This window comes from Typopeltis vanoorti, chromosome 3 (assembly GCF_054136105.1).
Source record: "Typopeltis vanoorti isolate ZY-2024b chromosome 3, IOZ_Tvanoo_1.0, whole genome shotgun sequence".
NCBI classification, from domain to species: domain Eukaryota; kingdom Metazoa; phylum Arthropoda; class Arachnida; order Uropygi; family Thelyphonidae; genus Typopeltis; species Typopeltis vanoorti.
Genome location: NC_143551.1, coordinates 81,545,448 through 81,560,651, shown reverse-complemented (window position 1 = coordinate 81,560,651; position 15,204 = coordinate 81,545,448). Strand labels below are relative to the sequence as shown.

At 32.4% G+C, this 15,204-nt stretch overlaps 1 protein-coding gene and 1 long non-coding RNA gene across 5 annotated transcripts in view; one reads left to right on the top strand and one right to left on the bottom strand.

Moving 5' to 3' along the window:
- Positions 1–15,204, bottom strand: part of LOC150108319 (uncharacterized) — a 337,096-nt gene that overhangs the window by 305,345 nt on the left and 16,547 nt on the right. The window lies entirely within an intron of this gene.
- The window catches only part of LOC150108317 (uncharacterized), a 66,146-nt gene continuing 56,207 nt past the window's right edge, over positions 5,266–15,204 (top strand). The window contains exon 1 of the long non-coding RNA XR_016548129.1: positions 5,266–5,527. This is a non-coding gene — a long non-coding RNA (uncharacterized LOC150108317). The remainder of the gene's footprint in view (positions 5,528–15,204) is intronic.

Sequence of the window (15,204 nt, the reverse complement as noted above, 5' to 3'; positions counted from 1 at the left end):
TCATGTTTGGACAACAATCCACGGATGGCTTTGTTTTAGTTTGTTAAAGTAATAGAGATATGGCGATTAGAAAATGCCTCTGACATACGCACTGGATTCAATAACTTGTTTATCACATCATTTATTTTTAACAAATATGGTTCACTGTGTACCATGTCCTGAGTTGGTGGTCAGTGTATCCACTCTCTAACCACTAGGCTGCGAGTTCAAATCGGCTGTAGGCATCGCTGTTTGTGAATATTTTTAGGTAGAAGTTGAATTTCATCGTCGTGTTAGAGACTATTATCCCGCGTGTTGCATTATAGGCCTGAAGTAGCTTGAAAAATACTTTCATATTTAGTTTTTAGAGCAGATTTTCCAGACTACGTGGGAAAAAGTATATATATATAAGTTCATAACATCCCTCATTTTTCATATAGAAAATATTTTATGAATAGATGTGAAGAGATCTGCGTTCTTGGGCTAACATTAAACTCAAATCCCTCTTGACTCAAACATATTACAAATATTGTTCTCTTCTGCATTCAAAAAAAAAAAAAAAAAAATAAATTATAATAAATTAGGTTCTTTTTTCGCTCGATCTGTTGCTTCAAACTTTATACCAATAGCATATTCGTCCGACCGTTGATTGTTGCTCTCACATCTGGAGTGGTGCCCTAAAGAGCTCCTTAAACATACTAGGCTCTACAGAAAAGGGTGATCAATCTAAACAGTGTAAGAGTTATTTCGGCCAAAGGAGAGGCCTGATAGATTGCCTCCCCGCCCTCTCTCTCTCTTTCTCTCTAATACACTTCACTCACTTTCATACAGGCCCTCACGTTTCGCTGCTTGCATCTCTACAAATACTCCTACGGCCACTCACGGTTCATCAGAATTGTCATTTATAATATCTTCTCTCTCTCTCTCATCTGTTGAAGCTCGTATAGCAGCTAATCAACACCACCTCATAGTGCATCTCTAATCTCACAGAAAGAAAGCCTCTTCTCCTCTTCCTTTATCCCTTTCACTGCTCTCCTCCGGAATAGTCTGTCCTTTGTGTTTCCCAAGGAATGCAATACATTACTTTGTTCGATATAAACAAGTTCTTTCTTGCCCATCCACGTTACTATTGTAGTTTACTGTAAAATTAACTAACTTCTTGTGGTTGGGCGCTCCATAAAAGAATATATATATATATATATATATATATATATATAAATATAATCTCACGGCATTCAATGATCGCATCAATTTTAAGAAAGAATTATACAAAAAAAATCCTAAAATATACTCAAAAACTACACACCAAATTCCTTAAGAATTGTCTAAATTATAACATCAGCCAAAAGTTCGCAATAGTACGGAATAATAGAACAGTTCCCAGAAATAACAGAATTTGCTATCATGCATCTAGAGCACCAATGAAACAGATTTTAAATGAGAGATTTCAAAAGAAAAAGCAGACATATTTATACGTTGACCAGACAAAAAACTGACTAAAAACATTTAAGTTCAAATAAATGGCCACTTCTTTCAGAAAATATCCAATCACAAATCAACGATTACATACAATTAATTGTAACTGGCCATACAAAAAATGGAACGTCATAACAGATACCCATAAGAACAAAACTATCTTCTAACCAGTGACGGCCGGTGAAAATTTTAAGTGGGGGTGCTGCATAAACAAAATAAAAAAAAAAAATTTTTTTTTCCTAATCAGTAACAAATTTATTAATAAATAAATTTACATATTAAGAAATTGCTTTATTAAAAATGTTTCACCCTTACCACGAACAAACAACAACAATAAAAGTTTCGTATCTCACAGAAATAATGCGTGCATGCATATAAATTATCTGTAAGCGACACTGCCCAAACGAATATCGGCGAGTCTAGCTGCAATTGGCCGAACGTGATAATTCTGACACTGCATTAGATCGCAGTGCATTTGTTTCGTGTAACGATAATTAAAAATATATAATTCTTTTCATTTTTCAACAGTGACACTCGTCATAATTCAGGCCTTGTATCTATAATAAATAAATAATTATATGTTATTTTAACAAAATAAAATAAGATTAATAAAAAATAGTTCACCCTCACCACGAACACGCACTAATAATAAAAGTTTCGTATCTCACAGAAATATCGCGCGGAAGCATACGATACACTGCCCAAACGTGCAGTTTCGGAATCACTTGTAACGTGCAACAAGCGCAAACGAATATCGGCGAGTCTAGCTGCAATTGACCGAAAGTGATAATTCCGACTGTCTTAGATCGCAGCGCATTTGCTTCGTAATCTAAAGCGTTAATCTAACAATTCCAATTATTAACTATTCAATCAATGTCAAAACATAAGCTGTAACCTTTAACATGTTGTATTGCATTTATATAATGTTGTATTATTATTTATAGATACAAACAAAATTTAATTTTTTCATTTTTTCCTTGAGGATGCTGCAAGGTCGCAGTGCTTATGTACGAGCCGCCACTGCTTCTAACCCGTCTGATACCACCATGTAATCTACATCAAATAATTAACTTATTAATCTATCATATTAGAACCCCACACCTGATGAAATTATCATTCTAAATAAAGGTCTAATCTGTAAAACCTCATTTTACAGTTTATTATCGAAATCTAGGCTAAACTAGAAACAGACTCCCCAACAAAAAAGTAAATAATAATATTTCATAAAATAAATAACATCATAAATAGAAAAATAAAAATTCAATCTAACTTTACTGTAAACCTACAAAAAACTTTAATATCACTAAGAAAGAATCCGGATATAATGATCTCTAAAGAAGACAAAGCGACGCTGTGGTCATCATAAACATAATGGATTATCACAATAACAAAACAGAAATGTTAAATGATCAAAACACGTACCAAACAGTCCTAAATGACCCAACATCATAAAACAAAATAATATACTACACAAATTAAAGTATTAAAACAAGATAGATAAAATAACAATGAAAAATACAATATCCTCTACCACACCTACTCCATACATATTTGGACAAATTAAAATCCATAAAAAAAGATACCCAATATGCCCAATAATCTCATAAAAATACTACCACTACCACATCACCTTTATCAAAATTCTTAGTAAAACTACTCAAACTTTTCTGACCAGGTCTAAATCTATGATTAAAAACACAGACGATCTATTTCAAAAAACATCAAACCTAACTCTATCCAACGAAAACATCCTTACTTAATTGGACGCAACGTCGCTATACACCAATGTGGACGTCCCCCAGAACGTTAGACATCGTTCATACATTACTCCTAGAGGATCACAAAACAAAATTAACACCCAGTGATATCAAAACCCTGATAAAACTAATAATCTCATCAATTTTTTTTAATTTAGCAATGACTTCTACATCCAATTTTTTGGACTCCCAATGAGGCAAAATATCAGTGGGACAATTAGCCGAATTGTTTATGTCACATTTGGAATCATATCTACTAAGCCCTTCTCTCACCTTTTACGCCTATACGTGGACAATGTTCTATGCATAGGAGAACCAACATGCATTTATAAGTATCTCTTAACGATATAATGTACTAATGTACGATAGCAATAGACTAAAGAAGTTCACTATAGAAACGGAACATGACAAATCATAAATTTCCTAAATTTAACATTAATTAGAACCAACAACAAAATAGCCACAAAAATATTCCACATACCTACACATATAGGTAACTACCTCTACTTTAACTCACATCATCGTTATTCTATTTTGTTTAAAAACAAAAAAAAACGGTTATTCTATCACAATTTATAAGCGCATGCAAGTTTTGATTACATATAATTATCTTAACACGGAAATAAAGAAATTAATATAACTAATATTAATATAAAGAAATACAACTGATAAATTACGCCAACCAACTATTTTTGCATCCACATATTCTTGTGAATCATTGTTCTCAATGATGAACTTTGTTAAGTCTCGTAACAGGAGTAGCCTTACAGATGAAACTAGTAGCGCATGCATATCTCTACAGGTTACAAAATATAAACCTGATATAAATTATCTGTCATTAGTGATGTCCACTATTTTTCTTTCTCTAGTTTTGATTTGATGTTTTATGCTAAAAATGGTAAAGATTAATTTCTGTTTAATATATTATGTAGGTTAAAAACAATTTATTCTGTCTCTAATGTTTATGTATTACTCGTAAGGGATTAAGAAGTAATAAAATTATATCTTTAATGTTATTTTCTTTTATTGTGCTTTAGTCAAGTAAAACTTTATAAAAAGATCTTTATAAAAACAAAAAATTCAGAATCATTGTTTACTCCTGCTGATGTTAAAAAATTGCGTCTTTATATGGCAGCTAGAATTGCACGTGTAATAGAAGGACATTTAAGTAAAAATTCCGTCACTAATTTTTACATTCATTCAATCTTACATGACTTACAATAATCACTCTTACAATATTCTTTGATTTTACCATTCTAGTGTGATCTTTTGATTATTCGAAAAGGTCTTCCTAATACTTAAAAGACACCAAATAATAATATGTTCTCCAAAATTTCGGTTGGCACATGATAAAATTTTGCATCAAAGATTTGGCGATTTTGGCACGCACACTTAAAAAAGTTGCCCACTCCTCGTCAAGAGTCTAGATTTAAACAAATCTATCATACTGCCGCGCGTTTGGGAGTTTACGGCGATCAGGGAGCTGTGGCGAAAACGCCCGCTAGTCTGACCAATGGTGACGGTGACTAAGCCTCAGATTGTCAGAAATGCTATACGTCTTTTTGACTTTTTCGTAGTATTTTTGGTGTGTATTGAGAAGGTCGGCAAAACTCAAGGACTGCCCCGGGCAACAAAAGCTCTACGCCACTGTGGGTAAGATTACAGGAATACTTCCGTGATTGCAATACACCAATAGTAATAAGAAGTATAAAAACCAAAATAAAAACAAAATACCGGGAAGACAGAAATCTCAGCCCATGCTCAAAAGCTCTTGAACAGAAACATACCCCGCAAATTGAAAAAGCCATAATATTTGACATAATACAGAAAAATGAAACACTAAGGATATCGGAAACAATAGGTATTACTCGTAAATGTGACAAAAAAACTCCATAAACGTCCACCGCTCCTATATAATCTCAGAGAATTGGAAGCTCCACAACATAGAAATTAGGTCAAGATTCCCACCAATAGAAATACAGATAAACCTGAGATAAAAACATAAAGCCTGCACTTTGCTCACGAGCTCAGAAGACGACACTCAGTCGAAACGGCTCACACCCCGCAACTCCCACATATAATCTTCATTCATTATATTTTATTTATCTTCTTTCCCTAAACATAAATTATAATCCATCCTTGAAAATTCGCATACCTTTGATTTTTCGCATTTTTAGCTCCCACATATTTCTATCTTCACATTTTTTCCGTCCCGCCCCTGCCTTTCAGTTATATTTGCAGTTCATTTATATGATTTTTATCATTATACTCCTGATGCTGCTTCAAAAGATGAAAACCTCGAACATCCTACAAAGGTATGTCCAAAATTATTCCTTCCATGTTTTTCGTTTTTAAAATATCATTAATGCCTTAAATAGTACAAGAAAATGGGCAAAATAGCCATAAATATTAATAAAATAAAAATATATAGTTCTATTTGCAATGTTTCTAAATATGTTCCCCTTTTCGGTGTGAAGTAATTTAATTTTCAAAAAAAAACTCTGGAAATTTATGGAACAACAGTTCCTTTATTTGATTTGAATACTGTTCTAAGCCGTTTCTTTATACATACTTGTAATTTAGATCAAAAATACCTTATTTTCACGATTCTCCACATAATAATACATAATAATAATAAAATTCAATTTTTAAAATATATATTCTCTTTCAAGAAATTACATTAACACTGTATTATAAGCGCTTGTTACAATAACAATTTATATATGTAAACGAATAATGAGTTTTTTAATAACAATAAAAATCTTATTGGTAGTCGATACTTTTCAACACCATAACAAACGTTTCATTGCTAGGTACTTCGTTTTTGTTACAGTAAGTAGAATTAATACATGTAATTATTATTATTATTAATTTAAAAAAATAATAACACTTATTCAATCTTCATAATTCACACGTATTAGTACAATTTATACATTACACATATGGGCCAACAAATAATTGTTATATTCATAATGCTATATAAAAGCATATTCTTTGTCATCATCTTGCATACATTGTATGTTTTATGTACAGGATGACGATAATTAAACTTCCCCTATTCAGAGCGTTATGTAGCTCGATCAAACAACCGGAATGTCACCAAATTTGGTGGGGGGGGGACTAATCAAGATATGTGAAGAAGGATTCTGCGGGGAAAAAATTTTAGTTAGAAAAGTGTGTGTAATATACTGTGGAGTAAGACACGGGTGCATATTGTCACCCTTGCTCTTCCACATATATATTGAAAATGCCTTCAGAGAGAGCACGCTACCGGCCAAGACGTCTATAGACGTCAATGTTATCATGGATGCGAAGTGCATATTAAAATTGGAATACCATTGATATTACATTGAAATATATGATGGATACGCAGCGTATGAGGATGCGTATTTTATCCATAATAGTCAGTAAGGAGGATAAAAGCAGTGGCATAAAGTGAAGAAATATTTTGCCTCAGATTTACAGATGATATTGCATTCATAGTAAAAAGCAGAAGAAAACTAAAAGTTAATCAAAACAAGAAATGAAATATTATTAAATACAACATGCAAATAAATGTTTAAAAACACAAAATTCTACTGGCAAGAAAGAAACCAAAGATCATAAAGAAAATTAAATTTAATGGGAAAGAGATGAAACAAATAAAGAACTACAAATACCTAGGGAGTACAATAAATGAGGAAGGAAGATCAAAAGAAGACAAAGATAAGAATAGGCATAGCAAAAACCAAATCAATAAAATGGAAAAGGTATTAAAAAGGAAACTTAAGTGTACAACTAAGGAAAAAGCTTCTAAAAATTTATACATGGAGTATAACACTTTATGGCAGTGAACAAACATGGGCAATGGGAACAGGAGATATTAGAAGACTGGAGGTATTTGAAATGTGGTGTTGGAGACGAATGTGAAAGATAAAATGGAAAGACAAAAAATCTAATGAAGAAGTGCTTGAGGAAGTAAATGAATCCAGAACACTGATAAAGACGATAACAAGAAGAGACAGCTGGATTGGACATATCTTACGATATGAAAGTCTGAGAAAAATAATAGAAGGCAAAATCAAAGGGAAAAGAGAAAGAAGAAGACCAAGGAAAACACACTTTGATCAAATAAAACAAAGCACTGACTGAAAACATACTACGAAATAAAGAAAAAATCAATCAGAAGAGAAGAATGGAAGGAAATGCTGCTAAGCTACCAATCTGATGCAATAGAAGAAGAAATCGGTATAATTGTCGCAGTTTTTGTTGTTGTGGAATAAAACCAGTGTAGAATATCATGTTCACGAGTCTCAGAAGTATAGGATTTATTTCTTCAAAGTGTGTTGAATTGTCCGTGAGTACTATTTTGTCTTTTCCTGGAAGGGTCTTTGCTTTTAGCTATAAGAGCATCCTTCAGTTTGTTTATTTACGGGTGGAAAATACATGTGCTGTAGACTTTGTGTTGGTAATTTTTGGTCGATTGTTGTAGATTATCTATTTTGAGTTGAGTGATTTTATTTATGAAGACGTAGTTGAATGAGTCTGCTATATGAAGTCAGAATATGAACTTCTTGGTTCATATTCTGACCGAACGTTTTACTATAAAATCTTGTGACAAAGTTTTGTTTTTTCGAGTTAGTAATTCGTTAAGTATAGTCCATGTTTTGCTTCATAATGGCATTATATTTCGTAAATTTCTAAAAGTAGTGTCGTTTTGTTATTAGTTGATTTCTTGTGTTTTTGTGTAATGATTTGTAGATGAGTGTTGCTGGATGACTTTAGTCTTCTCTTTAGATTTTGTTTAATGTAATACTGTTCAGAATATAGAAGTTCATCCATGAGTTATTGTCTGTTTGTTTCCTCGTTTGTATAGGCTTTGTTTCTCTTTTGTATATTTCTGTGAACGTGAGTTGGATGTATAAAGTTACAGGGTCATTTATTTTGAGCAATTCCAGTCTGTATTTTTTAAAGTTGTCGACCATGCTCTTTACTATGATAAAGTTTTGTATAATTTTGCGGTGTTGGGTAGAGGTGGCGTATGGAACAGCAGTTGACAAAGTAGTGATCGGCGATTGTGAAGTGTACATATTGATGGGAGTCCTTTGCTGATATGATCAATGCACGATTGTATTAGTGAATTGTTCAGTATTTCTTCTCTTGTTGGGGAGTTTATGGTAGAATTTATGTTGTATTGACTTAGTATATCAATGTGTGTGTTAGTGATTGAAGAAGTGATCAATAGTACTTATGTTAATGTCTCGTATGAGAATGAGCCTAATACGAGACATTAAGATGATTTCAGTGCCGCTTATCTATGCTAATTCTTACATGAAGCGCTGAGTGGCGATCTGTATATTACGTTTATCGTGGAGGCAAGTTTTTTTTGTTTCCAAAATTAGTATTTCCGCATTTTCGAAACAAGTTCACACTGTATTTTCTTTGATAAATGCCATGATGCCTCCTCCTCTTTTGTTTTGTCATAGGTATACGTCTAGTAGCTATTAATGTTCTATGCATAAGCTTCTGTGTCATTTATTGCAACTTCGATCAAGATTTATTATTACATTTTATTACAATTATTACAGAAATTATAAAAAAGCAATAAAATTGTAAAATAATGATATCATATGTATAACCCAAGAGCATGAGCTCAAACGGGTTACGAGAGGTATAACAATCACATAGCATAATAGTACACAAAAATATTGACAATACATATAGGGATTAATATATACAGTAGCGAATAAATTAATCCGAACACTCACATTTTAAAGAAAAAAGTTTATATCGCAAGAAAATAAGTGCAAAAATTAAACTCCAATTTTACCTAATAATCTATATCCTGTGTTGCTAATACGTTCATTAATTCGCTTAGGCATGGACTCGACCACCGTAAAACATATTTTATTATTTTGTATCTCGAAACCATACTTCTATAATGGACTGTATTAAGTTATCCTTTGCATCACAATTTAATTTTTCTAGTCTTATTTTCACCATGGCTCACAAATTTTCTATTGGATTAATGTCAGGAGAGTTATCTGACCAGTGAAGCAATTGGATGTTGTGATTTTTGAGGAACTATTTCAATTTTTTGAAGTGTGGCATGGAGCGAGATCTTGTTGGAAGATGAATTCTTTGCCTTTCTGGATCTGTGTAACCAACCTTTTCTCCAATCTTATGTATTGGTCACTTTCATCAATACCGTCAACAGGCACAAGTGATCTTGGAACTGTCGAGTGTAAAACAACCCAAGAACATCGTTTTGGCTAGTGGGCGGGAGAAGTTTTCTCAGCCGCTGATTTGCTATCATAGGGTACTCACTCTCCTTGGACAAAGCAATGGCTCTCTCATCTGAGAATATGACGTTCTTCCACTTCTCAATAGTCCAATGTGTGTACACTTTAGCCAACTAAAGCCTCTTCTGCATAGTCTACTGCAATAGTTATTTCTTTTTCGGTCTGTGGACAGTCCTCCCTACTTCCAACAATCATCGACGGACTGTCATGTCAGAAACATTAATCCCACCGGCTGCCAAGTCTTTAATTTATACTTAGAGCAGACAATCTTGGATTAATTTTTAACATTCTTTCCCTAACTAGTAAACGATCTTAAGTGTACTTTTACATTTTCGCCCACATTTTCCTTTTCTGTCAGGATGCAAGGTACCTATCGCATAAAACCTCTTTAAAATCACACATACATACATATATGCATATATATATACATATATGCATATATATATATATATATATATATATATGTATTCGCGGAATAAGAAAAATGCAGTTTAATAATTGTTTGAATATTTTGTGGTATAGATAAATTTCTTCTTGGATTCAATTTATACTTTATGCCATTGTTCTATTTTTTAAATAATTTTTTAATATTTTTATAAAAAATTAAGTATGTCTAATAGAATTTCTTTATGGGTTCATGTAGTTTTTGTTTCTTATTAAGAGCAGTAAGCCGTTGAATATTTTTGGAGCCAAACAGATAATGTTTATCTATTATTTCTTTTGGGATAAAATATTTTAAGCCCGTGTTTCTACAGAAGTATCTTTTCTAATTCATACGTGCTGATTATCAAACTTTAGGAAAAGTAGTATACTGTTGATATATAATTGGCTAAGTGGAAAGATATTTAATAGGGTATATTTTGCTATTTAATGTGGTTAAAATGAATATTAATGTATATTAATGTATTCTGTAAGGCGTTTAATGTTGTTAGTGTGGTAATTATGTTCTTCCCAGTTTAGTATACAATACTGTTTAACAGTCTGTATCCAGGCGAAATAGAATGTTCTTGACTTTGTCACAGTTAAGAATCTCTTTAAAAAGAAGACTCGAGATAGCATAAATCTTACTCTGTTGCATACTTCTGTAATATGCGGTTTCCTAAGTTGCTGTCTATTTTTAATCTTAAAAGGTTATAGTATTCACGTTTTCTATTTCCATTCAGTTACAATTTTGATTACGTTTATAATTCCGGTTATGTAGAAGTGGTTTCAATAATAGGTGCATTTTTGAGTTTAAAAATTATAAATTTTGATTTTCAGCATTGAGAGTAAGTTTATTCACATGAAACCAATTTGTCACTATTTACAGATCTGTGTTAACCCTGTTTTGTTCACTTACAGAATTTGCAGTGAGTATCAATTTGGTATCATCTGAAGAGGTATTTTTATTTGCTTTAACTGTAGGTCATAAAAGTCGTTGATGTAAATTATAAATAATACTGGCCGAAGCACAGAACCTTGAAGAACAGCACATTTTACTTGAAATTGTTATAACTTTTAATTTTCACTGCTTGTGATATAGACGTTAAATAACCATTAACCCTGTCATGTGTAAAGTCTAATTCCTAAATTCTCAATTTGTTTTTAATAATTTTTTAAAATAAAATATAATGGGATACTGAGTCAAAAGCTTTTTGGAAGTCTAGAAAAAAACTACTAAAGTTAGCTTCTGTTGGTCTTGGGATGAATAAATCAAGTTTGAAGTTCAGCAGCTCAGTTCATATGCTCAGTGTTTAGTTTTATGTTTAAACTATACTGGTTTTTTTGAGAAGTGGTTTTTTTAATTACTAATCTATTTTTACTAATTTCTTTAATATTTTGGAGAAAACCGGGAGTAGGGAGATGGGCCTGTAGTTTTTAAGTTCATTTTGCATCCTTTTTTTTTATGTATTGGTATTAGTACAGCTTTCTTAAATTCTGTTTGGAACACACTAGTCATCAGCAATAAATTGAAGATAGTCTTCAAAGGAGTATCAGATCTTCCTGGCACTCCTACACGATGCTGACATTAATGTTGTCGTGGTCCTGAGCAGAATAGGTTTCAAGTTTCATTATGATATTTTTGAGTTCATTCTCACAAGTAGAAAAAAGTACATTGAATTCGCATTTCTTTTAAGAGCGCAGTTTACTGATGGAGTATTAAGGCCATTTACAAGTTTTTCATATTTTCGGATATTTTGGATGAATATGTTATTTACGATTTTCCATTGTTTTTTTGGCACTACCTTCACATTTCAAAAATTCATTACGATAATTTTTTCCTTCTTTCAATTTATAGCTTACTTAGTTTTTATGTCTGAAGCTATATTCGTTGTGAGGGTATTTTTGTGCTTTTTATACATATCTCTGAGTTTTATACATTGTTTTATGTCTTGTGACAGTTAAGTTAATCCACGGCTTCGTTGATTTGCACCCGTCTCCATGACTTTTGTATTTTATGTCAGTATCTAATATGTTAATGAATTTGCCGCAACCATCGTAAACATTGGTTTCAGATTGTATCTGCTCCTAGAATATAATACTTAATTTATGTTTTAGTACGCTGTAATTTATTCTAGCACACTGGATACTGGCGTCTTTGTGTCTGTAGATGCTGATTGTAGATGGATATTTTCGGAACGTGATCTGTGATTGGCTGTTTGAACACTGCTGTCTTGATTTTAGTCTGTGTTCTTACAAACACATGATCCAAACAAGAAGTACAGCCATTGAAATCCCTCGTGAAGATTTCATATACACGGCGGTATCCAGAAAATTCACCAAAAACAATTCATCGAAAAACAGTTAATGGAAAAAGCAATTAATCAAAAGGCAGTTCCTCAAAAAACAATTCATCGAACGGCAATTAATCGAAAACCAAGAATTCGCCGAAACTCTAAATCATCGAATGAAGAGTTCGCATAAAGAATGAATTATAACACATGAAGCGAAGTGTCTTTATCTACAGTTTTTAATAGATTAACTAGTGATTTAATTGAAGCTTAGCATATTTCATTTATATATGTCATGCAGACATGTGTGGAATATTTTGGGGGGATAGTCCTTTCAGTCAGTCAGTATATGCGTTTTGTCAAAGATTATGTAAAAAAAACTTAATCATTAATTCTAATTCACCCCCCCCCCTTATCCTCCGCTCTCCTCATCTGAATACTTGGTGGGGTAGCAATGCTACTTTACCTGGGAATAATTAGAGAACAAGATGGTTTCCCATTGTCTTTCATGTCCGTATATATGTGTTCATGAGGACCTGTTTAAAGTTTGAAAAGCCCGAGTTTCCGGGATTCAAATCCCTGCCATCTCCATATGAGACCGGATAACTCACCTTCGGTTGAAGAGGACTGATAAAAATTCTTCGCGTCATGCACTAGATTCGAAATCAGGAAAAAAAACGGCTCGTTCATACCAACTGAACTACGGAGGCTCCGTTATTATTAGTAGTAATAGCATATTAGTATGTGACGTCCTCAAACCCACCATTTATATGGGAACAATTTTACTCCGATTTCGTATTAGAATCTTTTACAAAAATGTGTCTAATCGTTCCAGTTTTCAGTTAAACTATGTTAGGGTCTACAAAGAGACAACTTGTCGAAATTTTACATTGCAATAACTCTGATTTAGTGGAATAGGCTCAAACGTCGATATTTGTAAAACGCATGAGAGGTCTGTGTGGTTCAGTTTTAGTTCCAACAGGATCACTTTTATTACAAAAATTTGGTAAAGACGTTTCGAAACGATATCAATAATTTCGCTCTAGCTGCATGAAATTTTATAGTTAAGATCTATATTAAAATTTGTCAGATTTGATTTCAATATTTTTAGGAAAAAATTAGGTAGAACGAACTGTTTTGTCTCGAGATAAATCACTATCTACACAGTGTAGTACCAGATACTCATACAGAATAATGTAAAAAACAACAAAATAAATATTATCTCAGTAACCAACTATATATGTTATCAACATCTTAGATGAGGTTAAGTATTCTTACCGAACTCTAAATCAATAATTTAAGAAAATTCACCTTTCGGTGAATTATATACATATAATCATCGAAATAATAAAATTATGAAAGAATTCATCGAAAAATTATCGGTGAACTTCTTTTTCGATCAGTTACATTTGCGACGAACTGTCCTTCAACGAATTATTGCAATCCGTTAAATTAATTTCGCTTAATTGTTTATTCGGATTGCTTTTCCGAAGAATTGTCATTCGATAAATTGCCATTCCGTAAACCGTCTTTCGATTAACTGTTTTCGATGCATTTTTATATAACCATACATTGCTGATAAATTTATGAAATCTAGACAATGGCCGTCCCTCAGTAAATCAATATTTATGACACACATGTCACACAGAATGTTGTCCAGTTCTTGTGTAAAGTCGTAAAAGAGTGAGATTTATAAAGAGCTATTATGTAATAATCGTATTTTTTCTAAGTAAATGTTACATTCTCAGCTGTTTGCATGATTGTGAAACTAATGTGTTTAATATTTATATTCGAGTAAAGATCATTCATCCCCCATATTTGTTATAATCCCTACAGTGATAGTATTTTTAAAACCTTCTAAATAGTATAAAGCCAGATTCATGCTCCTTTATCCATATTTATGTTAATATTAAAATATCTATATTATAATCTGGGTCATTTAATATAAGTTCTAAATGTTCCATTTTATCTCTTGTACTTATGTTTAAATGCAATACGTTTAGGATTTATATTTTTTGCTGCATACAGTAAATGTTTCATGTCCGTAGTCAAATTTTCATTGAAGTATATTTTCCATCTTTAAAATTACCACTTACATCTCTAGTACTTATTTTGTATTTTATGTTCTTGTGTCTTGTGTCCTCCTTCTAACCATATATCTCTTATCTCCTTCGACCTGAATTTTACAATAATATGTTTTGTTTAGCTTGTGTGTGTGCATTGTGGATTCTGTGAGAAGCTTCGATGTCCTTTTCATTCATTCAGATCCACTTGAATTGTTTGTGAAATCTTTTGTATTGTCTCGCTTTCTTCCTTCTCTTGAGGGACACCTACTATTTCCAAATTTCTGTTTATGGCTTGTTTACTGAGATCATCAACAATTTAATTAATTAATTTAAATTCGCGCAATAATTGAAATTGAAATTTTTCAGTTTTGCAATTTTAGATTGAAGTTCTTTCATTTTCTGTGTTAGCCCAAATATCGTGTATAGAAACATGAATATATTTTGATAGATGTGTATTCAGCAGAACGTTTTAGTTTAGCTAATTCCTTTAATTCTCAGATCACACATTAAGTTAGCAATGGACGTAGCTGCACTATCATCAAGGCTCAGTGACTCACTCATTTGCCTGCGAGCGCTGATGAGCACTAGAATGTTAACCCTTTGGGATTAAGAACTTGACCGCTCTGAACTTGGTTGTTCCCTAAATCTTGAAAGTGATAGAGTTTACGCACTTCATAATAGTTTTGTTAACAACAACTATTTCTCGCATTCTTTCCAGTGTAAGGTAGTTGATAAGGTACATGACACAACTAAATTTAACATACTAATTCGCTATGAACCATCTTAAAAAAATGTTTAAATCGGTAGACTCTTTCATAGCTGCTTGCTGTGTTGCGCCACCTGGCGAAACTTTTAGTACCACACAATTAGTACGTCAATATTTGTCAAGGTGTTGTTGAGCAGTGAAGTTCGTATTCGTTGAAGTGTTGTCTAT